General features: G+C 44.3%; 1 long non-coding RNA gene across 2 annotated transcripts; it reads right to left on the bottom strand.

Annotated features, from left to right (window-relative positions):
* Nucleotides 1–25803, bottom strand: LOC117196009 (uncharacterized). 2 transcript variants are annotated; one of them, XR_007474926.1, is made up of 6 exons: nucleotides 25666–25803; nucleotides 18604–18696; nucleotides 17038–17184; nucleotides 12393–12554; nucleotides 10515–10610; nucleotides 1–350 (listed from the first exon to the last, which is right to left on the bottom strand). It is a non-coding gene; the product is annotated as an uncharacterized LOC117196009 (long non-coding RNA). The 2 variants fall into 2 exon arrangements; XR_004475982.2 differs by lacking the exon at nucleotides 1–350 and having other exon boundaries at nucleotides 10346–10610.

The following is a 25803-nucleotide window of genomic DNA, read 5'->3' as shown; positions in this document are numbered from 1 at the left end:
TTCTGGGTAACAATGCTCCCAGTTAAGATGCACAGTCACCTGGCCTCCCCCGCTGTGAAGATGGCCACGGGACACAGTTCTGGCTAATAGTCTCTATGTGGAGAGTTTTGTAGAGCTTCTGGAAAGACTTAACAGAGCCAGACTCATCTGGAATGTTTCTCTTTGCCCTTTCCCTTGGTTCCCACTTGAGTTGCAGGCATTATTATTATTAGAGCTATGGAAGCCACCTTGCCACTATGAGGGTGAATTTCATAGTTGAAGATGGTGGAGAAGAAAGATAAAATTCTAGATCCTTCGTGGCATCGTTGGATAGCTGCCCAGCTTTGCCTTCATCTCGGAGGCTTCTTATTCTGTGAGAATGATAAGTCACTTTATGTAACTGTAGTTGAGTATTTTGTTACCTGTAGCCTAATGCAATAATTAGGAATCGGATTCAGGAATCATAAGCAAAAGATCTTACGTTGTTCTTAACTGCTTTCTCAGTAAAATCAAAGAATATTTGTTGATCGACAATGGAGCAGTTATGCCTGAATCTTGCTTTTTTCCCCCCATTTAAAAAAAATATTAAAGTATGCCTGAAGATGGGATAGATTTTTGAGACGATATCTATTAAATGCATTGGAAATGTGAAGAAAATCAAGCTTATAATTTTGAAAATAGTATAGATGACACGAGGCAATTCCAGGAAATCTAAGCCCGTGTTAATTAGGGGAAGGGCCCACCATTCAACTAAAAGCTTTTGGAGGCAAAGTATCTTTTCCCAGAACCTTTTTCAGCCTGAGGGCTCTTATCAAAAGTGTTGTAAATGAGGTCACTGGAACCCAGCTGGGGAGAGCTCAGGAGATCCATGAAATGCTGAGAAAGCACTGCAGAGATAAGGATTGAAAGAAATAAAACACCAGCAACACACAGATAGGTGTTTTCACAGTTCCATTCTTCTCATGGATGATTAGGTCCTCAGACCTGCATTTCTAACTAGTCTCATCCTATCACCTATTCAGGGATTCTTAATAGGAGGTCCAGAGTCCCTGAAGTTGATCACAGAATTTGGACTTGGTAAGATACTTGAAGATAGGAACTGTGTCCATCTTGCTTTTCCCTGTACAATCAGCACCAAACATTATGTCCTAGCACGTAATAGGAATCCAAAACATATTTACTAGTTATTGGAATTCAATTTCTAGTAATTTCTAATTGCTTTTTTAATGTGCAAAGATGTAATAGTTAGGTTATATAAGTGATTTTTTTTAAATGGGAAGTAGGAAGGAACAGCCTTTCTTATGCTGAGCTTGCAAATCTAATTTTAAGGTGATAATGAACAATATCAAGGCTTCAATTTTAAGGTTTTGGGATTTTTTTTCCAGAATTTTGGATAATTGCACATGAAAACAGTGTACATGAATGATTGCTCTATAGTGTTATTCCAGGGAATTTATAATAATGAAAGAACATACTCAAAAACCAGTAATACTAGCATAAGACCGGACAGATCTAGCTGTCTGTAAATATTTCAGGTGTGATAAAGTTGATATTTCAAATTTGTAGGATTATATTAACTTATTTCGATAATTGATTAAATATTTGAAAAAAAGATAAAGTTCAATTCTGATGGATCAAAAAAATCAAAAAATTTTTAAAAGGAAACCAAAAGACAACTGGAAAATACAGATGAAAATTTATATATTTTTGAGCTTAATACCAAAGGCAGAAACCACAAAGGAAAAAATTGGTGATTTGACAACATAATTTTCAGTCTTCTAAATACTGAAATATTTACAGATGAAATGAGATGATGTTGAAGATTTGCTACCAAAAAAAAAAAGAAAGAAAGAAAGAAATAGAAGAAAAAAAAAGGAAACAAGATTGATTAGCTATGAGTTGATAATTGTCGAATCTGGGTGCTGAGTTGATGAGTACATGAAGGTTTCATATACAAGTCTCTCTACTTTTGTATATATTGGAAATTTCCCATAATAAAAAATTTACATTTTTTTGATTTTTAGGATTTTGAAAAACTAGGCCAAAATATTTGCCATGAATTCATTTAAAAAAAAAAAAAGACAAAACACCCCAATGTGGAAAATGAACAAAATATATGAACAAGCATTTTATAAAAAGGAGTACAAATAACCAATAAGTATATGAAAAAAGTTTAGACGCAGTTTAAAAAAGCAAATTTTAAAAGTTTACTTTTAACCTTCTTGCATTGACCCAAATTAAAAAAAAGAAAAAGGAATAAAAAACACTAGTGCTCTGTTGGATATGATCTAGAAAAGGAAGCACTCTCAGATACAACTTTCTGGTGGAAGTATTAATTGATATAACTTTCTGGAAGGAAGCTTGACAATATATATCAAAATGCTTAAAACAAGTCAAATTTGTAATCAAGTCATTCATGTTGAAATTTAGCCTAAGGAAATAATCCATTTTGTGCAGAGATCTTTAAATACTAGGATGTTTATGACAGCGTAGTTTAGAAGGGCAAAAAAAGCAAAGCAAAACATTGAGAACATCAAAGTCTAAAAGAGAAAATGGTAGCACATTCAGGCAATAGACCCATATGTGCCATTAAAACTGAAATGAAAGAACCATATTTGTTATCATAGGAAAATAGCCACAATATTTTGAGTGAGAACAACACAAAAATATGTACAACAATAAGTAAATATACTTTAAAATTTTAGGCCCAGAAAAAAAATCACTGGTCAATGCGATTATGGGGGTTTTGTTTTGGTTTGGTCGGCTGGTTGTTTCTGGTAGATGTGTATATTCTTTTAGTTCTGGGCGTGTTTTATTTTATAACTTAAAAGGAATAATAAAGGTTATTATACACCAAACAGGGGGGGAAAAAAGGAGGAAAGAAAGTACTTTAGAATAATGAAAACGTTCTTCTGGCTAGTTTAAGATTCTTCAAAAATTAACATCCCAAAGATAAAGTAATTTTCCATTCACATGAGAACAAAATAATTTTATTGCAATTGAGTTAAGCAGAGCTCTACCGAGACTTACTATGTGCCAGAAATATGGTGGTTTCTGCAGGAAATACAAAGATGAACAAGATAACCCACACCCCAGCCTCAAGAACCATTTCTTCTTCTCTCTTGGAGTCTGTATTATCTGGTTGCACGGGCTTTCACAGTGTTGGTACCTGCCTAGCCCAGGAATGTGCTTTTCTCCTCCGTGGTGGGTTTTTCTTTTGCAGCGGGTTTACCCTCCTTCTCTCCTCCCTTCTCTGCCTCCCTTCCCTATGATGAAGGTGGTGCTCACAGTGACAGCACTCCAGGTGAAGAGCCTGACCTCACAATTCTCTGTTGCCTCATGTCTTCTGACCAGGTTGTCACCACCTGGCCCTTGTTATCACGTGGCACTGTTTCATTTCCCGGGAGGTTGCCATTCCTTTCCCTGACTACAACTTCCTGTTCCTTCACCCTTCTTCTTCCCTCCCATCGAAACTCTTACAGATTCTCTTGTTAACCACTCCTTTGATCGGACAGCCCAGAATGCTTGTTCTGACCTTGGTCCTTTTTTTTGGCCATCCCACATGGCTTGTGGGGTCCTATATTCAGTATCTCAGATTCAGACAACCCTTCCTTCCCTGCCCCAAGCTCCACTGTCCAGCCTAGAGAACTATTAGACCCAAGGAAGAAGGAGCAAGGGAGTCAGAGTTAACTCAGCTTAATGGTAGCAGAAGCGCTACAACAGCTCTTGCCTTGATAGAATAGTGGTTGCCAGGACACTTGGCTCCAGAGATTCCATTGCTCTGGCTGGGCAAGTGCAGTCCTCAGACCTCTGAACTAAAGACAGTGTCTTCTTGCCTTTAGTCCCGTTTCTTAACATCCCATTGACCTACCCAACTTTACCCAGCAGGCCTTTGCTTTTCGGTGTGAATGCTTAACCACCACTGGCCTGTCCAAATGACTTGGGACTAACTCTCAGGTTCTATCATTGGATACTGGTCCATGCCTAGTTTCTCCATCTGGAAGATCCAGAGAACAGGAACAGCCAGTATCCCAAGTATGTTGAAAGATTTAGATTAAGGCAACCCACATACAGTATGATTAAAGAGCACTGTGGAAATGTCAAATGCTATAAATATGGATAATATAATAATAACTGAGAAGAAGCTTGGTTAATTGAAGCCAGTCCCCAGAGCTCTCCTGTAATTATGGTATGATTGTATCTGGTATGCCCTGAAGCATGGCAAGGACATCTTATGCAAACAGGCAAGTCAAATAATTTGCATCCCACTAATTTCTGAGATATAGCTTAAGCCCAGGAGATGATGAGATGCATTCTTAAGAGTTTTGATAAGTCAAGAGAATTTCTTGACCTGAGCACTGTGTCTGTCTTTACAGCATATAACCTTATCACCAGTTGGGAATTCTAAGAGACACTGAACCTCTACAGTTCCTCGGGCCCTCTGCAAATCCATCTGAGTGTAAAATGCTAGGAAAGGTTTTTCCCCAACCTGAGCAGCTGAGAAAGAAAAATGAAAAGTCAGGGATGAGGGATATACACTTTTAAGGTCAATAATTTCTAAATCAATAACTAGGACTCCAATGTTTACAATAATAATACAACTCTTGTTGAAATATTAATAGACATCTCCATTCTCCGTTTAGCTCTTGATGGTTGCCACGTCCCCCAAGAAGACAATTATGTTCTTACTTTGACAGACTAAAACCTCCAGGGCACCGAACCCTTATAGATTTATTTATTTAAAAAAAAATGTTGTTGTGGAATAAGTATGAATGGAATTGGTGTTTAAAAAAAAAACGGTGCATATTCTGCAGTCTGCTTCCAATTCTCTTTCACAGATATGGGCAAATGCATAATATCATTCTGAGGGCTTCTCTCTGGATAATCTCAACTTCTAAATCATGAATAGTAGCCCACCACTTCCCCACGTCTTTTTTTTTTTTTGGCTGCGTTGGGTCTTCGTTGCAGTGTGCGTGCTTCTCATCGCAGTGGCTTCTCTTGTTGCAGAGCACAGGCTCTAGGCGCTCGGGCTTCAGTAGTTGTGGCTCATGGGCTCAGTACTTGTGGTGCACGGGCTTAGTTGCTCCGCGGCATGTGGGATCTTCCCGGACCAGGGCTCGAACTTGTGTCCCCTGCATTGGCAGGCGTATTCTTAACCACTGCACCACCAGGGAAGTCCCTGCCCCCACATCTTTAAATTGCTCTTCCACTTGCCTCCCAGACATCTCAGTTTGAACGATCCACAGACGCCTTCTATTCAACATGTCCCAAACCGAGCTTTTCTCCCCAACCCGCATTCAGTGAGCCAGAACCTCCTCCTATATTTTCAACTCTGAATGACAGAGCCAGAAATTTTGATATTGTCTTTGATTCCTTCTTCTTTTTCACTCTCTATTTCCAATTGACCTGGGTCTTGCCAGTTCTAATTCCTAACTGTGCTTGAATCCATCCCTACCATAACCCAGGCTATGATCCTTTCTCGCCTAGATTGCTGTCTTAGCTTGTAGTCTCTGCCTCAATTCTTGTCCCCCATAAAATTTGATCATGTCGTGTCTCTGCTTTGAATCCTGCAATGATATCCCCTTGATAGGAAAATAAGGTCTAGACTCCTTCATAGGGCCTCTGAGTTCTTTAACTTTGTCTCTAACTACTCCCTACCTCACAAGAACCTTCTCTCAGTTCCTTAAACAGGTCACCCTCTCTACCTTCAGCCCCACTAGACTGTAAGGTCCAAGAGGGAGGGAACCATGTTTGTCTCAATTATCATCACATCTCCAGGGCCCAGTGCAGTGTCTGGCCCTCAATATACGGTCATGCTCTGTGGGTCTGCAGTGCTAGTCCAGTTTCCCTTATAACTCGTCATTTAAAAAGTGTATACCCTTTTTAATCCTCATATTCCTATCTTGAGCTCCTATCACACCAATTCAGCCTATTCTTACAAGACTGTATTTACTACACTACATCGTGATCTCAAATCCACATTACCAGTGAAATGTGCGTTATTATGCAGGCAGCAGAGGTTGTATGTGTCATTCATATAATTATTCAAATAATTTTCTGGTGTGAATCATGTGGTTCTTCCTGTATACCTTGAACCTGTCTTCCACCGTACCTGGTTTCACAGGTTTTCTAGGTTTTTGTCTCCCTCTTCCTCTTCTTTTTTAAAAATTATTATTTATTTTTTTGGCCACACCGCACAGCTTGCAGGATCTTAGTTCCCTGAGCCCTCGGCAGTGAAACTGCAGAGTCCTAAACACTGGACTGCCAGGGAATTCCCTCTCTCTCTTCTTCTAAATTCAGTCAAAAGCCCTTCTGATCTGGTCACATTGTCCCCATGACATAAGTAGTCATCAACCCTCTTGAGGGGCATTCCCTCCCTAGTCAAGTGTTCGTCAGCTATTTCAAAGAAGGTTGATGTTTGACTTTGTTGCAATGTTATTTGAAGACTCTGATACTCAGAAATTTTTCCGTTATGACTAAGAAATTACCCCTGCTTTAATTTCCACCATTCTTCTCCTTTGAAATAGTCAACGTAGGAAGGGAGAGTTTTACACATTCCCTCCCAATCCCCCCACCCCATACTCTTCCAGCCAAGAGTAAAGATCTAGGAAACCTATTCCTTCATGGCACCCAGCCTTGAAGCCTGATTCTCACACACTTATGGGAGAACCCTAACCATAGATGACTTAGAAACTCCATTTCATTTCTGAAAGTCTGATGAGACAAAGTTTAGTTTATTTTCTTATGAAATCTCTCTTAAAGGGATCATGAATCTATCCAATTTTAAGCAACATATTATTAGGAAAATAATGTGAAAAGTGTCTTATCCTTCACTGTGTCAAATAAAGAGAAGAGATAGATTTTTAAAATACATCAATCTGTCCTGAGAATGTAAAGAGGAAAGCCTGAACAAATTCACTTTTTTTCTTTTTCTTTTTTTGGCCACACCTCACAGCTTGCAGGATTTTAGTTCCCTGACCAGGGATTGAACCTGTGCCCCTCAGCAGTGAAAGCTCAGAGTCCTAACCACTGGACCACAAGGGAATTCCTTTTTTTTTTTTTTTTTTTTTTAACAAATTCACTTTAGATGTCAATGTCTTCAAGGTACAGGGGGACCAAGATGATGGCGTGAAGATGATATAATTGGATGGAATGGATTTCAAGAGAGGTCTTCTTCTCCGTGATCCTTCAGGGCTGTTCTCTTGCCAGTCTCTAGCCCTGGATAAACACAAACACCTGTCTCTTTCATTCTTCATCATGACAAACTGTACTGGGTTATGCAACGTCAAGTGTGTCCTCAATATCGCTCACAGTCCTTCCCACTCCTTCCTTGTTGAGGGCCTGTTCCCAACCTGACCACACCTGGGTATTGCATGCAGTCTGGAGCCGCACATCCAGATAGTTCGCGACAGGCTGAAGCACGCTCAGAGGCTTAGCTGCTCACACCCTGCCTTCTGAAGAATTCTTCAAAGAGCGTTTGATATTTTTTTTAAGATTTTTTTTAATGTGGACCACTTTTTAAAAGTCTTTATTGACTTTGTTACACTATCGCTTCTGTCTTATGTTTTGGTTTTATGGCCACGAGGCATGTGGGATCTTAGCTCCCTGACCAGGGATTGAACCCACATCCCCTGCATTGGTAGGCAAAGTCTTAACCACTGGACTGCCGGGGAAGTCCCTTGAACGTTTGATATTTAGACTGAAGAACATGAGAGCTGATTTCAAAAGTCCGATTGTCCTTCTGGAGGTTCCTAGGGTAGAACTTGGAGTGCCCGGCATGAGTGGCAGACAGCAGGATTCAAGGGTCAGTCTAAGGGAGAACCATACCAGAGCTCTCCAAAAGTAGAATGGGCGTGTCAGGAGAGAGCTCCCTTTCACTGAACCTGATTATATCAAAGTTCAATCTTCAGGGCTTCCCTGGTGGCGCAGTGGTTGGGAGTCCGCCTGCCGGTGCAGGGGATGCGGGTTCGTGCCCCGGTCCGGGAAGATCCCACATGCCGCGGAGCGGCTGGGCCCGTGAGCCATGGCCGCTGAGCCTGTGTGTCCGGAGCCTGTGCTCCGCAGCGGGAGAGGCCGCAGCAGTGAGAGGCCCGCGTACCACACACACACACACAAAGTTCAATCTTCAGTGGGTGGCTGAACTAGAGTTGGGGGATCCCTTGTAAGCAAGAGAGCCTATTTTGTGTTGTAGCTTTAAAATTTATTGAGACATTCACTCACTATTTTATGTATAGGGGGTACATTCATTATGATTGAAACTGGGTTGCTGCTTGAGGGTAAAAGAATGAAAATCAGAAAAGATCATTATCGTATGGTGTTACAAAGGGTGCGTAAGTAAGTCGGCACAGGAGGAATGAGCACTGCTGGGGAAGGGAGAGAAGATTTTAGTGAAAGAAGTGGGTTTTAAGCTCAAACTTACAGAATTCGGCCAGCGTGTTCATATAGGAGAAGCAGCATATGCAAAAGTACAGAAGAATAAATGTACCAGGTGTATAGACCCCAATGGGTGCAAATGGAAAGAAACTCTTAAAAATACATTTATTGGGGACTTCCTGGTGGTCCAGTGGTTAAGACTCCATGCTTCCACTGCAGGGGACATATGTCCCATCCCTGGTCGGGGAACTAAGATCCCACATGCCGTGTGGAGTGGCCAAAAAAAAAAAAAAAGGAGTTTAAGACCAGATTTTGAATGACCCTAATGTCTTATGGTCGTCATGGGACAACAAAGCAGAGAATGAAATGATTAAGTTGGTGTTGTAGGCAGCTGTGCTGTGTTGTATGAGATAGTACAGGCTTTGGTGGGATCGAGGCTGGGAGAAATCTGAATTCGGGTAGTGGAGCTGGGAATAGGAAGGGTAAGATGGAGCACATGATTATCTCAGGGGCAGAACTGACAAAACTGAGATGGGGGATTGTGAGGAAGCAGGATCAGTTGAATATGACTCAGACATTTCTGTCTGGAGCAACTGAATGGGGGAAGAATACCCTGCAGATGATCAAGAGTTTGATTTTGATCCTATCAACTTAGGGGTACACATGGGACATGCAGCCGGGATGGTCTGATGATGGTCAGAAATATGGAAAGAGAGAGAGGCAGGTAATAAAGCCAGGAGCCAGCATGGAGCAGACCCTCTCTACCCCGGATGCCTCCCTTCCTTTTCCCCTGGAAACAGAAACACCTTTTCTTCTGAGAACAGCCCCTCCCTGGCTACCCTGGAGTCCCAACCATAAGAGTTGCCAAGTTCACCACATCCCCTGGTTGCTATGGCTTCATTCAGAGGTAGGATCAAGACAGGCTAACATGTTGATAATTCCTTCTCAAGGATTTTCTTTTTTTTAATTTAAAGAGAATTTTCAACATATATAAAAGTAGACAGAATAGCGTAATGAGCCCCCATGTACCTGATAACCGGCTTCATCAATGATCAATTCATGGCCAACCTTGTTTCAGCTCTATCTTGCTTCCTTTCCTTCCACGTGATTTTGAAGCAAATACCAGATATCTGGGGTTTTATTCTCTGGTATTAGAAAGTGTAGGATATCAACAAAAGATAGGAACTTTTGCAATCATGTTTCTGTCATGTTGAGGAAGCCAGTTCCGTATAAGAGAGGATGACCGTGACATAAAATAATAATAATAATGGGGAGAAAGAGTCCTGACAGCTTTTGAGTCTATGGTTCCTGATGTTCCAGAGGCCTCTCCACCTTTTGGTTGTTCAATCTATGGATTCTGTGAGCCAAAAATCTGCTTTTCTGCCTTAACCAGGAAGTGCGCTGAGTTTCTGTCCCTTACAACCAAGCGTCCTAATTAAGACGCATCAACATTGCCCTAAGGATTAAAGCCCCACCAGAGAGGGTGTCCTCTCCTGTAAAAACAGCTTCCCTCCACTCCTGAATGTCTACATCCTTCAGCACAAAGGCCACTTCTTAATGACAGCCTCTCTAATCCCAGTAGCAGGAAGTGACCTCTCCCACCTCTGAATCACAGGACACTTCATCTAAGCATCCTCATTTCATGACCCACATTCTCTTCTGTTCTGTAGCTATTTGGGTGGGTGTATTAGCTTTCTGCTACAAACTGTAAGCCCCCTGAAAACAGGAACCACGTCAGTAGTTTTTTCTTCCCCATCTCACCTGTCCACATCACTCACAGTGTAAATTTTCAGTAAGTCTGCTGAATGAATGAGGAAAAATTTTCATTTTGTTAAACAAAGGTTCAGTACCATTTAAAGCTTGAGAGAAATGGATGGAAAGAGATTTAGGACTGTTTCTCTGGAGTCTTTTCAAGTCACATGTATGCAATAGGTAAGGAGTTCATAATCATTCAGAAATACAGTCATAGTAAAATCGAGAAAACAACATTACAGTTATATAATACTAATTTAATGAAAACATAAAGGCTACGAACTTGAAGTCACAACTCCTGCCATTTTCAACAGTCCCCCACAATAAAAATGCATTGTTTTCTTTCATCTAAAAGCAGAATAGCATGTTTTATATACTGCTTCTCAAACTTTAGAGTTTACTGGACTCACCTGGTGTATCCTATTAAAAGGTGGATTCTGTTTCAGCAGGTCTGGTCAAGATCTGAGATGATGTATGTCTTTCTTCCTCCCTTTCTTTCTTTCTTTCTTTCTTTCTTTCTATTGAAGTATAGTTGATTTACAATATTGTATTATTTCAGGTGTACAACATAGTGTTTCAATATTTTTACAGATTATACTCCATTTAATGTTATTATGAGATACTGGCTATATTCTCTGTGCTGTACTGAGATGATGCATTTCTGACACCCATGCTGCTAGTCTATGGACCACACTTTGAGTATCAAGGATATACACCAGTGTTTCCCAGACATGGCTACCCACTGAAACCCTCAGGGAGCTTCAAACACTCCTGGTGCCTGTGTCCCACCCCAGATACTGTGACTTAACCCATGTGGTGCGAGGCCTGGGCTTTGGAAATTTTAAAAGATCCTCAAGTGATTTGAATGTGCAGACAAGTTTGAGAACCACTTGCTCTATTCAAAACATAATTAGATTGAGAAGTAGCCGGATCTGAGTCCCACCTCCGCTGCTTTCATGCTAGCTGGGTTATCTTGGGCAAATAAGTTCATTTCTCTGAGCTTCAGTTTTCTCATCTCTAACATAGAAGGGATAAAACCTATTTGAGCTCTCTCTCAGAACAAACTAGAAAAGGCATGGGGAATTTCTGTAACCTTTAAAGTTGTGTATGAATATAAGGAATTTCTCGAGAAGGGGTCTGGATCAGAGCTCTCCAGTATGACAGCCGCTCACCACGTGTGACTACTGAGCGCTTGAAATGTGGCTAGTGCCACATGCTGAAAATATTTTAGATATATTGGATTAAATAAAATATATTATTAAAATTCATTTCACCTGTTTCTTTTGTAACGTGGCTATTGGAAAATTTAGACTTAATGTATGTGGCTCATATTATATTTCTACTGGACAGTGCTGGCCTGGACACTTAAAAGAAATGGTAGGTGACAAAAAATTAACTTTATGTTACTAAATGCTAACATGGGAATTCTAAGTTCCTAAGTGCGAAGCAAATAAGTATTCAAAAGAGTGTCTTGGTATGAATGAGCTATTTCTATGTCTCCCTCAGGCTTCCTGGCTAGAGCCCAGAGCAGGAGAGAATTCTGCCCTAGGTACAGGATGTGATGTGAGCAGTGCTGCCCCTAGGGCCACATGACCTGGCAAATTCCAAGGTGTGAGAGGATTTCATGGCAGGCAAGGAGACCGTGTGAGGTAGGCGGGTCCAGCGCAGCCCCCTAGGGCTCTGGAACAAGGCCACGCTACCCGTAGCAGAGAACTATTCTCCATTTGAAAAGCAGATCCAGGCATATGACTGGGTCCCAGTTGAGACTGTGTGACTGATGTGAGTCCCTGAAGGACCAGTAGGTTCTGAGAGCTGGCAAACCCACCAAGTCATTAGCTGGGGGTGGGCACAATAGCAGGGCACAATGGGAACCGACCATTTAAGGTTAGGCCTGAACAGGTCTGGAGAGCACAAGTGAACTCTGCAGACAGACATCTCCCAAGTCATCCACTTCTGGGGCGCCAAGGCAACAGCTCCCACCCACGGCCTCACAAAGAAGGTTCTCTACAACTAGCTGATGGGGGAAGGAAAAACCGATGCCTGGGTCATACATGAATCAGTCAACTCAATTTATTGGTTCTAGCCCCAAATAGACTGCTGCGCCCACAGAGACACTCACGGGTGGTCCCGAAAACAGCACTAAGGGAAGAGATAGAGTCTCAGTGGACAGAGCTTCCAAAAGGACATCTGGTCATCAGATGGACATGGAGGGAGAAGTAGCCTGACATAATAAAACTGTCATCTGGGGGAAGAGAAAAGCAGATTTACTAAAGAAAAAAAAAATGGACTTGCCGTGCGGTGCTGCCTGCCTGTTTTCAGCTTGCAGTTATGACCTTTAAAGTGAACCAGTCATCCAGATTCCGGACTTTCCTCCAGTGACATTCAGGCCATCAGGAACGAGGACTGGGAAAGCCACAAGGTGGATTCGACTAGGGTTGGAGTTTTGCCACCTAAATGTGATAGAGGGAGAAAGGAACAAAGGAAATGAAGATATTTGAAAGAATGGATGGTAATGATGACACACAAAGACATAAGGGAGGTAAAGGGGTGTTGAAATTTTAATGGGGAAAAGAGGGAGGGGGATTGAGGGATTCAGATCAAAGAATTTTATTATTTTTTTTTAATTTTTGGCTTGGCATGTGGCATGCAGGATCTTAGTTCCCCGACCAGGGATCAAACCCACGCCCCCCTGCAGTGGAAGCACAGAGTCTTAACCATTGGACCGCCAGGGAAGTCCTAGCTCAAAGAATTAGGAAAGCGGCGTATTAGAGATGATGAAGGGAAGAAGGGGCTGTGCTGGGCTGAAGGTAAGAAGCTTAAGGAATTGAAAGGCCAATACACTGAATAGTTAGATACTGGAGTCACCAAGGATTAAGGCAGGAGTGAGGGTGGAGAGGAAGTTACAGAGACAGGAGCCCAGTTCCTCCATGAATACAGGAGGAGTGACCAGGAAGGCAGTGGGCAAGTCAGATTCTCAGATGGAATGAGACTGAAGGAGCTGGATGTTGGGAAGGAGGGAAGAGGGGAGGTAGGAGAAGTGCCTCATAAGAGACAACGGGGATCAGAGAAGAAATCTTTGTTTTAAATTTTTATTGAAGTATAATTGACTTACAATGTTGTGTTAGTTTCAGGTGTACAGCAAAGTGAATCAGTTATACATATATTCACTCTTTTTTTAATTTATTTTAATTAATTAATTTAAATTTTTGGCTGCATTGGGTCTTCATTGCTGCGCGCAGGCTTTCTCTAACTGCGGAGAGCAGGGCTCTTCGTTGCGGTGCACGGGCTTCTCATTGCAGTGGCTTCTCTTGTTGTGGAGCACGGGCTCTAGGCGTGCGGGCTTCAGTAGTTGTAGCACGCGGGCTCAGTAGTTGTGACTCACGGGCTCTAGAGCGTAGGCTTAGTAGTTGTGGTGCACGGGCTTAGTCGCTCCGTGGCATGTCGGATCTTCCCAGAGCAGGGATCGAACCCGTGTCCCCTGCATTGGCAGGCGGATTCTTAACCACGATGCTACCAGGGAAGTCCCCACTCTTTTTTTTTTTTAGATTCTTTTCCCATATAAGCCATTACAGAGAACTGAGTAGAGTCCCTGTGCTATAGAGCAGGTTCTTATTAATTATCTATTTTATATATAGTAGTGTGTATATGTCAATCCCAATCTCCCAATGTATCCCTCCCCCACTTTATCCCCTGGTAACCACAAGTTTGTTTTCTACAACCATGACTCTACTTGTGTTTTGTAAATAAGTTCCTTTGTATCCTTTTTTTTTTTTTTAAGTTGAGTGTCTCTCATTTTAAAAAAGAATTTTATTTATTTATTTATTTTTGGCTGCATTGGGTTTTTGTTGCTGCATGTGGGCTTTCTCTAGTTGTGGTGAGCGGGGACTACTCTTCATTGCGGTGTGGTGGCTTCTCTTGTTGCGGAGCATGGGCTCTAGGCGCAAGGGCTTCAGTAACTGTGGCTGGTGGGCTCTAGAGCGCAGGATCAGTAGTTGTGGCTCACGGGCTTAGTTGCCCCGCGGCATGTGGGATCTTCCTGGACCAGGGCTCGAACCCGTGTCCCCTGCATTGGCAGGTGGATTCTTAACCACTGTACCACCAGGGAAGTCCCTAGATAACCTTTTAAGTCCATACCAGCTCTCACATTCTAGATCTTTAAAATTCTTTTTTTTTTTTTGGCCACACCGCACAGCTTGCGGGATCTCAGTTAAGGGTTGAACCCAGACCGCGGCAGTGAAAACCCAGAATCCTAACCAGTAGGGCCACCATGGAACTCCCTAGATCTTTAAAATTCTGCGGACCTCAAAACAATGACAGCTGCAACAAATTCTGTGCAACTTCATAACCAGTGAAAGATGAAGATGTTACACAGGCAGGTGACTGCGTCTCAGAACGAATGCTCTGCCCTGGATTCTTAGATATATTGGTTTTACAATGTAAGAGCAAAAAAAATTTGTCCTGGTATGTGGAATATCCCAGAACGCTTCTTTCCATACCACTGTGAGCAAATTCAGCTCCGTTTCAACGAACTTTCCCTCAGTGACCACTTCCTAAGTGCCAGGCAGTTTGCCAGTGGAATGGACAGTGAGAAAGGGATCGGGGGTAAAAGAGAGAAACAGGTAGAGTACAAAGGGAGTGCACAGGTGCAAATGCCTTCCAGGTTGGAAGGATCTAGGAAGGCTTCATGAAGGAGGTGGCAGAGCAAATTGATTCCTCAGATATTTGTTTCTATTTAATGTGTATTTGTGGAGCCATTACTCTGTGCCGTGCACTGTACAATATGAAGGCCCTGGGGATACAAGGCTGAAGAAGACACAAAGCCACAGTCCTTGTCTGCAAGGAGTTCCCAAGCAAGCAGCAGTTATGATAGCATGTGACAGAGGTGGACGGAGAAGGCTGTAGCCTGCGAAGGGACACCCAACCTTCTCAGGGAGAGGCTTGTGCAGGCTTCCAGGAGAAAGGGGCAGGGATAACCTTGTGCTTAAAGGATGTAGAGGAGTGATCCAGGCAGGTAACAAAAGGAAAGGCATTCTTTGCAAAGCCAGTGGCACGTGTGAAAGCCTGGTGGTGGGAGAGAGCACAGCATATCTGGAAGGTGATACGTAATTCGATATTTCCAAAGCAGAAGGCATGCGAGTGGAAGGTGACAAAGTGAAGGGTGGGGCCTCTTTGTAAGGATCTGAGTGATCAATGAACACAGACGGATGCTCTGGTGAAAGGAACCTAATGGCAGAGAAGGTTAATGTTGTTAAAATAAAAAGGTAAAAACAACAGGTAAAGATACCGCAGAAACTGACGAGGCAGCAGTATCAGAAACTTCATATTTCTCAATTATCCTCCCTCACGTGACTGAACAGCTCATCTTTTTTTTTTTTCGGTACGTGGGCCTCTCACTGTTGTGGCTTCTCCCGCTGCAGAGCAACAGGCTCTGGACGCGCAGGCTCAGCGGCCATGGCTCATGGGCCCAGCCGCTCCGCGGCATGTGGGATCTTCCTGGACCGGGGCATGAACCCGCGTCCCCTGCATCGGCAGCCGGACTCCCAACCACTGCGCCACCAGGGAAGCCCTGAACAGCTCATCTTTTGAAAAAAAGGATAGGAAATGGGATTTATCGTGTATTGAACAATTGGATTTTCCACTATCCCCTAAAACGGAATTTACTTCTCTCCTGGAAAACCACAATCCACAGAGGAGGAGAATAAACGAGACATAAATATAAACATACTCCCCTGAAGGGCAGTCAGCAGACAAAAGTCTTCTTGAGGAGATGCGTGCCAGTTGATGTCATAGTGAAGTCAGGTACAATGACTCATCCCCATTCTGTCCACTGAAGAAAAAAGGGGGAAATCTAGAGAAGGTCGTGGAAACTGTATCAATTGCAAATTATTCCAGGCAGCGCCACTGCTGCAGGCACCTTTGGCTTATGCTATAGTGAATAAACAAAGGACGTATTCTGGAAGCGGCTGTTTCTTTCCTCATCGTCTGGGCTCCTTCTGGGTGACGGCATCCTTTGACTATAGTCCCATCCAAGCCCAGAATCAAGAGGAGAATAGCATCTCAGAGGCGCTGGCTCAGCTACCCTCTGCTTTATCCTGATTGTGCAAATTCACCAGCCTGTGTTTCTAATCCAGTTCAAGTGTCTTGAGTCCTGTCCCCATTCCCACCCCTCGCCGGTCCTACAGCTTTACAGGGGCCTCCTCATGCCCCGCCATGGCCTCTGCAGGCTCTGGAGGCCTTCTCAGCGGCCGCCTGGCAGAGCCCTGCGGGGTGGGCATTGCTGCTCCTCGGGAGGCCTCAGTGGTCTCTGCCTCCTGTGAGCTCAGCCTAAGCAGTCTTCCTCTGGCTCTTTCGAGGCCCCTCACCCTCCTTATCCCTCCCCTCTGAACTCATGCTAAGTTTTCAATGGCTAAAAAAGGCCACGTGGGACTTTCCTGGTGGTCCAGCGGTTAAGATGCCACTCTTGCAATGCAGGGGGCGTGGGTTCCATCCCTGGTTGGGGAACTAAGGTGTCACATGCCATGTAACCAAAAATATAAATACATTTTTAAAAAGGCAAAAAGAGGGCTTCCCTGGTGGCGCAGTGGTTGAGAGTCCGCCTGCTAACGCAGGGGACACGGGTTTGAGCCCTGGTCTGGGAGGATCCCACATGCCGCGGAGCGACTAGACCCATGAGCCACAACTACTGAGCCTGCGCGTCTGCAGCCTGTGCTCCGCAACAAGAGAGGCCGCGATAGTGAGAGGCCCGCGCACCGCGATGAAGAGTGGCCCCCACTTGCCACAACTAGAGAAAGCCCTCGCACAGAAACGAAGACCCAACACAGCAAAAATAAATTAATTAATTAAAAAGGCAAAAAGAAAAAAGGCAACGTGATTTTAGTTTGCATTAGCAGAAGCACAGAACGCAAAAGGAGAGCTGTGGGCAGCCACACTCACCTGCTCCTAGGGTCGTTGTGAGGGTTACGTGTAGAGCACTTCGCTACATCTTATAGAACCGTCTTCTTCTCGTTATCGTTCCATCCTTAGAGACTGTTCCTTTGCTACACACAGCGTAGGACCAAACCCTAAGGCGTCTGCGCTTGTCTGCGGGGAGACAGAATATCGGGCACCTACACAGTCAGGCACCGTCTCTGCCCGCAGGAGTCCCTGTCTATCGAGGGAGAGGGAGAAGGACCTGAGGCGGGTTCAAGGTAAAGGCAGCGGTGTGCACACGGGGGAGGGAGACAGCCCTCCCTCCCGGCCGAACCCCCTATGGTGCTTTTCTCCCGGGGCTTGCGTCCTAGAAGGAAGCTGGAGGCTGCCTGCCAGCCCTGCCAGCCCCGGAACAGACACTGTGCAGGGACTGAGGGACTGTGTTTGCAGGATCATCCCTCTGAACCGACAAGGAGGTTCAGCTCCAGTCACGGTGGGATGAGAGGGCCGTCCAGCACCGGGTCTGGAGGCTCCAGGATGAGGTGCAGGAGGCCTCAACTCCCAGAGTATATGTACCACACAGATGCAGCCCAGGCTGCTCTCTCTGCCAAACACCGTCTAAAAACACAATGCCAGTCCCTGCCTGCCTGATCCTGGCTTGCTGGGCTCTGCAGCACCTCGGTCAATAGGCTTGAGGAAGAGGTAAGACGACAGGGTACCTGTATGTGGCCTCAGCCTCTCACTCAACGTTTCTGGCACTTGTGTGATCACCAGCCGATGGTGTCCCTAAGCATCAGGGTGACAGTGGCTCTCAAAACTCTGTCTCCCCCCCTACAGAAGCCACAGACATTGTGAGGTTGATGTCAGTGTACAGAGAGCCAGCATGTGAGAAAATATGAAAAATGTGAAAAGCTGATCTCAAGTGTCCACGGGCCAACCTCTTGGCGGCATCCAGCTCCTTCCCAGCAAAGACACTGTTCATAGACGGCGGTGACTTCAGGTCCTGCGGCCAGCTGGCTCGGCCCCTCACTACCTGTGTCACTTGGGCAAATTTCCGCAGCACTCGGAGTCCCTGTTTCTCTACGTGTAATGCAGAGGGTGTTGGGAGGATAAACTGTCGACTGAAAAAAAATGCACAGCCTAAAAGTTGAGAGTTATGTTTTATTTGGTGGACTTTCTGAGGACTTCAAGCCCAAGAGACAGGACTCTCAGGTAGTGCTGCACGACGGCTCCAAAGAGGCATGGGAGGAGCCAGGCGTTTCTTCAACAAAGCCCAGGTAGTCGGAACATCAAAAGATCACTGTGAATTGAAGTGAACCAGGTATCTCAAGCTAAAGAATTTAGCGCTCTTCTCTGTATGGGAAGATGCAAGAGTCCGGGCTCACTGAAATCATCCCTTTGATGTGCGCTTCTGCTATCTGGGGCCAGTGCTTTCTCTTCCTGAGTCCCCTCAGGGGGCACCACTGGGGCCGCTGTCATGTGATGGCTTGATGGCGGCAACATTCTTTGTTTACTGATAGGGCGGCAACATTTTTCATTCACAGAAGTGAGATAATTTAACGTTCTTATGGTAGCAAGCCACGGGTTTACCTGGGCTGGAGGGATTCCCAGGACATGGGACCTTCGGTGCTAAACCCACAACAGATCCAGGTACACTGGGACAGCTGGTCACCTTAGCAGCACCTGTCATATAGCAGATGGTCAATAATGGCATCTGTAGGTACTTACTACTATTATTTCTGCTGCCACGAACAGTAGTTAATACTTGGAGGCTTAATCCTGGCCAAGCCCTGTTCTACGTGTTTTGCATGTATTAGCTCATGGAACCTTCAGGACCAGCCTGCAAGACAGGTAATGGTCATCTCAGTTTTGCAGAGGAAGAAATGGAGGAGCCAGGATTGGAACTCAAGCAGTCTGATTCCACACGATACAATCTGAATCAATAGGCTATGCCCTCTCTTCTCCAATTTATTAAGCACTTTGTCCCAGGCACTGTTCCGAGTGCTTAAACTGTGTTAATTCATTTATTTTTATTTTTATTGTTTTAAGATTTTTCTTTTTGATGTGGACCATTTTTTTTTTTAAGTCTTAATTGAATTTGTTACAATATTGCTTCTGTTTTATGTTTTGGTTTTTTGGCCATGAGGCATGTAGGATCTTAGTTCCCTGACCAGGGATCAAACCCACAACCCCTGCATTGGAAGGCGAAGTGTTAACCACTGGACCACCAGGGAAGCCCCTATTTCATTTATTTTTACAGTGACCCTATTACTTCTCTTATGGACCAAAAAGAAAGGAAGGCTTATTTGGGAGAGTGGGAAGGAAAGCATCAAATACTAATTGTGCAATTGCTGAACCTAGTATATAAAGATATGGTGATCATCTGGTTCTGGTTTTAGAACCAAAAGTTGCATCCCAGGAGCCTCCTCAATCCTGGGTAAACCAGGGCAGTTGGTCACCCAATGCAAAGAGCTAATACACACAGCAGGTCCAGGCAAGCAAAAAACCCAAAGATCATTCGAATTAAGAGGAGATACAATTTTCAAATTTAGTTTCTCAAGGCCTAGTTCCTACGGCCACAGTATAGGATCTCTTTCTTTCTATTAGACTGCTACTCCATTGAAAGGTTGCAGCTACCTAGAGACTTCCTTTTAAGACAAACTCTATATGGTTATTTTTAAGTTGTTGCTTTGAGGGAACTGAAGAACTTAATACAGTCCCTGGCTGGGTATTGCTCTGAGGTCTCCAATATTATTTCTCTGGGAAACCTTATGCATGGTATAGGAGTTTAAGAGTAGCATTGTCTTCTTGCCTTAATTCCTAGAAATTCTGTACTGGGAATCTCAGGAAATAAACTATGATAGGAGTTAAAAAAAAAAAACCTAATACATATTTAACCTTCCTCGTTATCAAGGAAATGAGAAAAATATAACAATGAAGTTCAGTGTTTAACAAGTCAGTAAACCTTTTGAATAAATCATATTAATAATCACGCAGATTTCAGGAAACTGTACACTCATCTATTGTTGGTGGCATTGGTGAAAGCAGCCAGTGAAATTCAGGGCAGCTATTAAACCGATGAAGTTTGTGTAGCAACGTGGAAATGTACTGGTATGTGAGGCTAAGTGAGAACAGCTGAGTTCAGAATTAGGCCTTGCAGTGTTTACTGCAACAAAACATTTTTGCATAAATGTCACCAGGGCCTGGAAAAAGACTTGGAAGAATAAAAACGTCTGATGTGTTAAGCGGAAAATTTGTGGTGTTTTGTTTGTTGTCTTTCTTTTTCCCTGACTTCTACTGTTGCTGTTTCATTTGTTTATACAATAAATGCAAAGGAAGGCCCCACAGTGACCCACTTTTCCGTCTTTAGTGGGCCTGCTGCTCAGGACCGGCTCTGCCCCCTCTTCACTGGCCAGGCGTCTCCAGACTGAGCAAATCTCCTTCCTCCAAGCCCCCTCCGTTGTTGGTTCCTCCCCTCTTGTGGCCCTCATCTGGCTCCACCGCGACTGGGTGTATAGTCTGGGGCCTTGAGGGAGAGAACCAAGACCCACCCCCTTTGTGCTCGCTCCATGCATCTGACAGCCAATTGCCACTAAAGTAATATTTGTTGAATCCAACATTTTGATTTCCTGTTTCTAGTTTCTCTGTCTGCGAGAGGCAAACAGGACAATGGAAGCCTGGGTGAGGTTAAAAAGGCCTGAAATATTTCAAAGCTATGGAAGAGAGAAGCAAGGGGAGGGTGGGATGAATTAGGAGATTAGGTTTGACATATAAACTACCATGTGTAAAACAGATGGCTAGTGGGAACCTATGGTATAGCACAGGGACCTCAGCTTGGTGCTCTGCAGTGACCTAGGTGGATGGGATTGTAGGTGGGGAGGTGGGAGATCCAAGAGGGAGGGGATAGATGTATACATATAGCTGATTCACTTCATTGAACTATACAGCAGAAACTAACACAACATTGTAAAGCAATTACACTCTTAAAAACAAAAAAAAGGATGGGTGGAGGGTGGGTGGTGACACAGCCTCAAAACCTCCAATTAGACTTTTTATTATAACACAATTCATTAGAGCATTATTAAATTCCTTACTAAATGATTAACCATAAGGTTAGGGAAAAAAAAGAAAAAAAATTTAAGTAATTTGGAATTCCTCATAAGGGATATAGGAGAGAGGGGGGCAAAATACCAGTGTACCCTGAAGATCCACAGACCCCCAGCAGCGGGTGTTGGGACATTAAGGAAGACGGAAACACCAGAGCTGGACGTTACATCAGCCAGCACCTAGTTCCACCATCCATTGTATAGACAGAGAAGCTGAGGCCAGGAAGTGGAGGGAAGTACCTCCAGCAAGTTAGCCCCGGTACTTCCTGCATCCCTTCTGCCCTCCACGGGCCAGCTTCACCTACGGCAGCAGCTGTATCTCCGGCATGCCAAGGCACCAGAAATTTCTGTCATGCATGAGTCAGTCATTCTCTTTGGGAGTGGCGTTTCGTCTGAAGAAGCTGTGCTAAATATTAGTTCAGTTTCCTGAAAGTGGTAACTTGTGAACTCACTGTGGGCCAGGCTGGCTCGCTTTGCCTAAAGCCTAGCCTCATTAAAAAACTAAAAATAGAGGCTTCCCTGGTGGCGCAGTGGTTGAGAGTCCGCCTGCCGATGCAGGGGACGCGGGTGCGTGCCCCGGTCCGGGAGGATCCCACATGCTGCGGAGCGGCTGCGCCTGTGAGCCATGGCCGCTGAGCCTGCGCGTCCAGAGCCTGTGCTCCACAACAGGAGAGGCCACAGCAGTGAGAGGCCCGCGTACCGTAAAAAAAAAAAACAAACAAAAAACCTAAAAATAGAGCTACCATATGATCCAGTGATCCCACTCCTAGGCATATATCCAGAGAAAACTATAATTCAAAAAGACACATGCACCCCTCCGCAAAAAAAAAAAAAAGATACATGCACCCTAATGTTCCTTGCAGCACTAGTCACAATAGCCAAGACATGGAAGCAACCTAAATGTCCATCAACAGAGGAATGGATAAAGATGTGGTACATATATACAATGGAATATTACTCAGCCATGAAAAAGAATGAAATAATGCCATTTGCAGTAACATGGATGGACCTAGAGGTGATCATACTAGGTCATCTCTGTCTGAAGTTAAGTCAGACAGAGAAAGACAATTATCATATATCACTTATATGTGGAATCTGAAAAAATGATACAAATGAACTTATTTACAAAACAGAATAGACTCACAGACATAGAGAACAAACTTATGGTTACCAAGGGGAAAGTGGGTAGAGAGGGGATAAATTAGGAGTTTAGGATTAGAATATACATTCTACTATATATAAAATAGATAACCAGCAAGGACCTACTATATAGCACAGGGAACTATACTCAATATCTTGTAATAACATATAGTGGAAAAGAATCTAAAAAATTTTATATATATATATATATATATATATATATATATATATAAATCACTTTACTGTATACCTGAAACCAACACACCATTTAAAATCAACTAGGTCCTGGTGGAGATGTGGAGAAAAAAAGATAGATTTTTATGGAAAAGGAGGGACTAGGGAGAGAAGCCCAGGGAGGTTGGACATGGATGGTGGAGGGGAGGGATGAGGGCATGAGGTCAGCCCATGGTGGTGGGTATAAGAAAACAGAGTGGTGTTGGGTGGTAGGGGGGCTTCTTCCCCTGTGCCTCTTCTTTGTATTAAACTACAATCGTGGGCAAGTCTTCCTGAGAGTTGGCTTCTACCTTCATCAAATAGGGTAACAACACCCACCCTCACTACCAGTTTTTGTGAGGATCAAATGTGACAAGGTCATAGCACTTTATAACCAGTCTGTGCCTGCTGGGCCAATGGGGAGGCTGGGCCAGAGAAACTGGTGTCCAGCTCGATGTCACATGGCACCTCAGGGGCCAAACTGTGGCCACAGCAGTGTCCTCACTCCAGTCCAAGTATTTGATGATGGGAAGTTCTCAGATAACTGTCCAAAAGGCTCATGGTCCACATTGGACCAAGGTCATCATCCCAAGTGGCCCAGTCAGTAAGGTTTGCTGATGGACTGGATGTACATCTGTGCTCTGAACAAGAGTGCTCAGAAGTCCTGATCTCGAGAGCCCTCCTTTTGCTCCCAGGTCCCAAACTTCCACCCTCCCACTTTACTGTAGACTGAGCAGCGTTTCCCGCTATTGAGGTGTGAGGGCCCAGTTCCTTCTGACCCAGCACACAGACTCCCAGGACACAGTGTGGGAAAGGGAGCCCCAAGAGGGGGACGTAAGGCCGAAGTGAAAGAGGGGCTGGAGGTTGGTGCAAAAACAATGAGGCAAAGCACCTCGTGGACCGTAAAAATGACTGTCACTTACTACACAAGGCTCTCTTCTTCTGTGTGCCTTACGTTTAATTCTCACAGGAACTCTATGCGTCCCCATTTTACAGATGAGGAAACTGAGGCACAGAGTAGTTAAGTAATTTATCAAAATGCTCACAGCTAGCATTCCGTTGAGCCAGGATTTGAACCTGGGCAGGCTGATACCAAGAGGCCCTGCGCTTTACTACTGCCCCAGGCAGCAATCTGGTGATACTAGGGAAAATTCCAGTGAAATGTTTATCACCCACATAGTGTCATCTGGCAAAAATAAAGCTGGAGGAGGTGGCAAGAGTTTGGCCTCACTCCCAGCTCGGCTATTAATGTTCTGCTCAACCCCAGCAAGGTATATGGAGCCTCTCTGGGTCTCGGCATCCTGGCCATAAAATGGGATGGGGGCAGGGTGGAGTAAGTTGCAGTGGGTGAAGTTTGAGAAAGGCTTTTCACATCCATTGTGAAAAATACCCCCATTAAATCAACAGTTTTCCCAACGACATCATGTGGTTGTTTGCTTAGGTCAGTAGAGACAAAATCATGAGGAAGTTGGAGGCTTCCAAGTCATTTCACAAAATATTTTCAAAGATGAAGAGAACTTGTTAAAAACAATGGAGGTATTTTCTCTTATTTCCAAAGGAAATGATTCAACCTAACCAAAGGTCACTAATGAAAGAGATGAATCCCGTCACGTTATAAACATTAGAGATTCGGCATCTGTTCCCGGCTAGCTGGAGACACAGCCTGGTCTTCTGCTGTGTGTGTGCTCCTTCTAGAGGATTCTGCTGCTCAAAAAGACCTTTTTTTTAAAAAAAAAAAAAAAAAAAACAGATTTTCCAACCTGGTGGCATTAGAATCACCTGGAAAACTTAAAAACAAAACAAAACAAAACCAAAAAAACAAACAATGACTGGACCTCACTCCCAGTGACTGAATGGGAATCACCCTCTGAGGTCTGGGCATCAGTATTGTTTTCAAATTAAAAGTCTCCCCCACAAGTTCTACTGAACAATCACGGTTTAGGACCATTGTTTTAAAATAGCGGTTCTCGGGCTTCCCTGGTGGCGCAGTGGTTGAGAGTCCGCCTGCCGATGCAGGGGACACGCGTTTGTGCCCCGGTCCGGGAAGATCCCACCTGCCGCAGGAGCGGCTGGGCCCGTGAGCCATGGCCACTGAGCCTGCGCGTCCGGAGCCTGTGCTCCACAACGGGAGGGGCCACAGCAGTGAGAGGCCCGCGTACCGCAAAAAAAAATAAAATAAAATAGTGGTTCTCCCATTTTATCACTGCAAGAATCATCTGGAGGGCATGTTAAAGACAGATTGCTCTGAGTCACTAATTCCTAAGACTGGGTTAAGGCTCCGTAGTTGACATTTCTAACAAGGGGACCAGTAGTCGCTGGTCCCCTCCCTACTTTGAAAATCACTGTAGTAGAGCTGTGTCTGCTGTTCAAAAGGCCTCTCACATCCGGCGGAGCAGGGCGGCTCAGCCCTGGCTGTGCACTGGAATCCCTCCGGAAGTTCTGAAACATCCCGATGCACTAGAGGCATCTCAGACCAACGAAATCATAATCTCTGGGGGTAGGACAAGCATTTCTCAAAGCTCAACTGATTCCAGTGTGCAGCCAGGTTGAGATCCACTGCAGGTGTCACACACGCTCACACACACAGCTGTGAGGAAGGCTGGAAACGCTTATTCCTACTTCATTGCCGAGAAAAGTGGGGATCGGAAAGGCTGAGGTCAGTCAGAGCACCAAGGGCCTAATGTTTGAATCCAGACCTCTGGCTCCTCTTCCTGTGCTCTTTCCTTCCACACTACGCACAGCCTGTCTCAAACCCACCCACCTGGAGCAGGCTGAGACCCGGAATAGGTGTGGGGATCATGTGGGGCTGAGGCTCTGCCCACGGCAAACAAGGAAGGCGGCAGAATGAACTGATAGGCACCACTAGACTTGAAACAGATAAGCAACAAGGATTTACTGCACAGCACAAGGAACAATAGTCAATATCTTGTAATAACCTATAATGGAAAAGCATGTTAAAAAGATATATATACAGATATATATAACTGAATCACTTTGCTGTACACCTGAAACTAACACAATACTGTAAATCAACTATACTTCGATAAAAATTTTTAAAAATTGAAAAGAGAAGGGGAGCAGAAAGTGCCTCTTTGGCATCAAGATTATTTGGAGCTGATTATTTTTAAGAAATGGCAGACTGGAGAATCTCTGAAAACAGGACAGAAGTTGCCTTTTTGTGAGGGAAACTTACATTTGTAAGAGAAGTCTCCATTTGTAAGGATGTCTTCCTGGAGGAAGGGAAAGAAGGCTCGAAATCTCCAGAAACTGTGTATCAGTGGAGAAGGCACCGGCTTAAACCTGCATAACAAACCTTACCCTTGTTTACTGG

This window comes from Orcinus orca, chromosome 2, assembly GCF_937001465.1.
Source record: "Orcinus orca chromosome 2, mOrcOrc1.1, whole genome shotgun sequence".
In the NCBI taxonomy this organism is placed as follows: domain Eukaryota; kingdom Metazoa; phylum Chordata; class Mammalia; order Artiodactyla; family Delphinidae; genus Orcinus; species Orcinus orca.
This window is presented reverse-complemented; position numbering and strand designations above follow the sequence as displayed.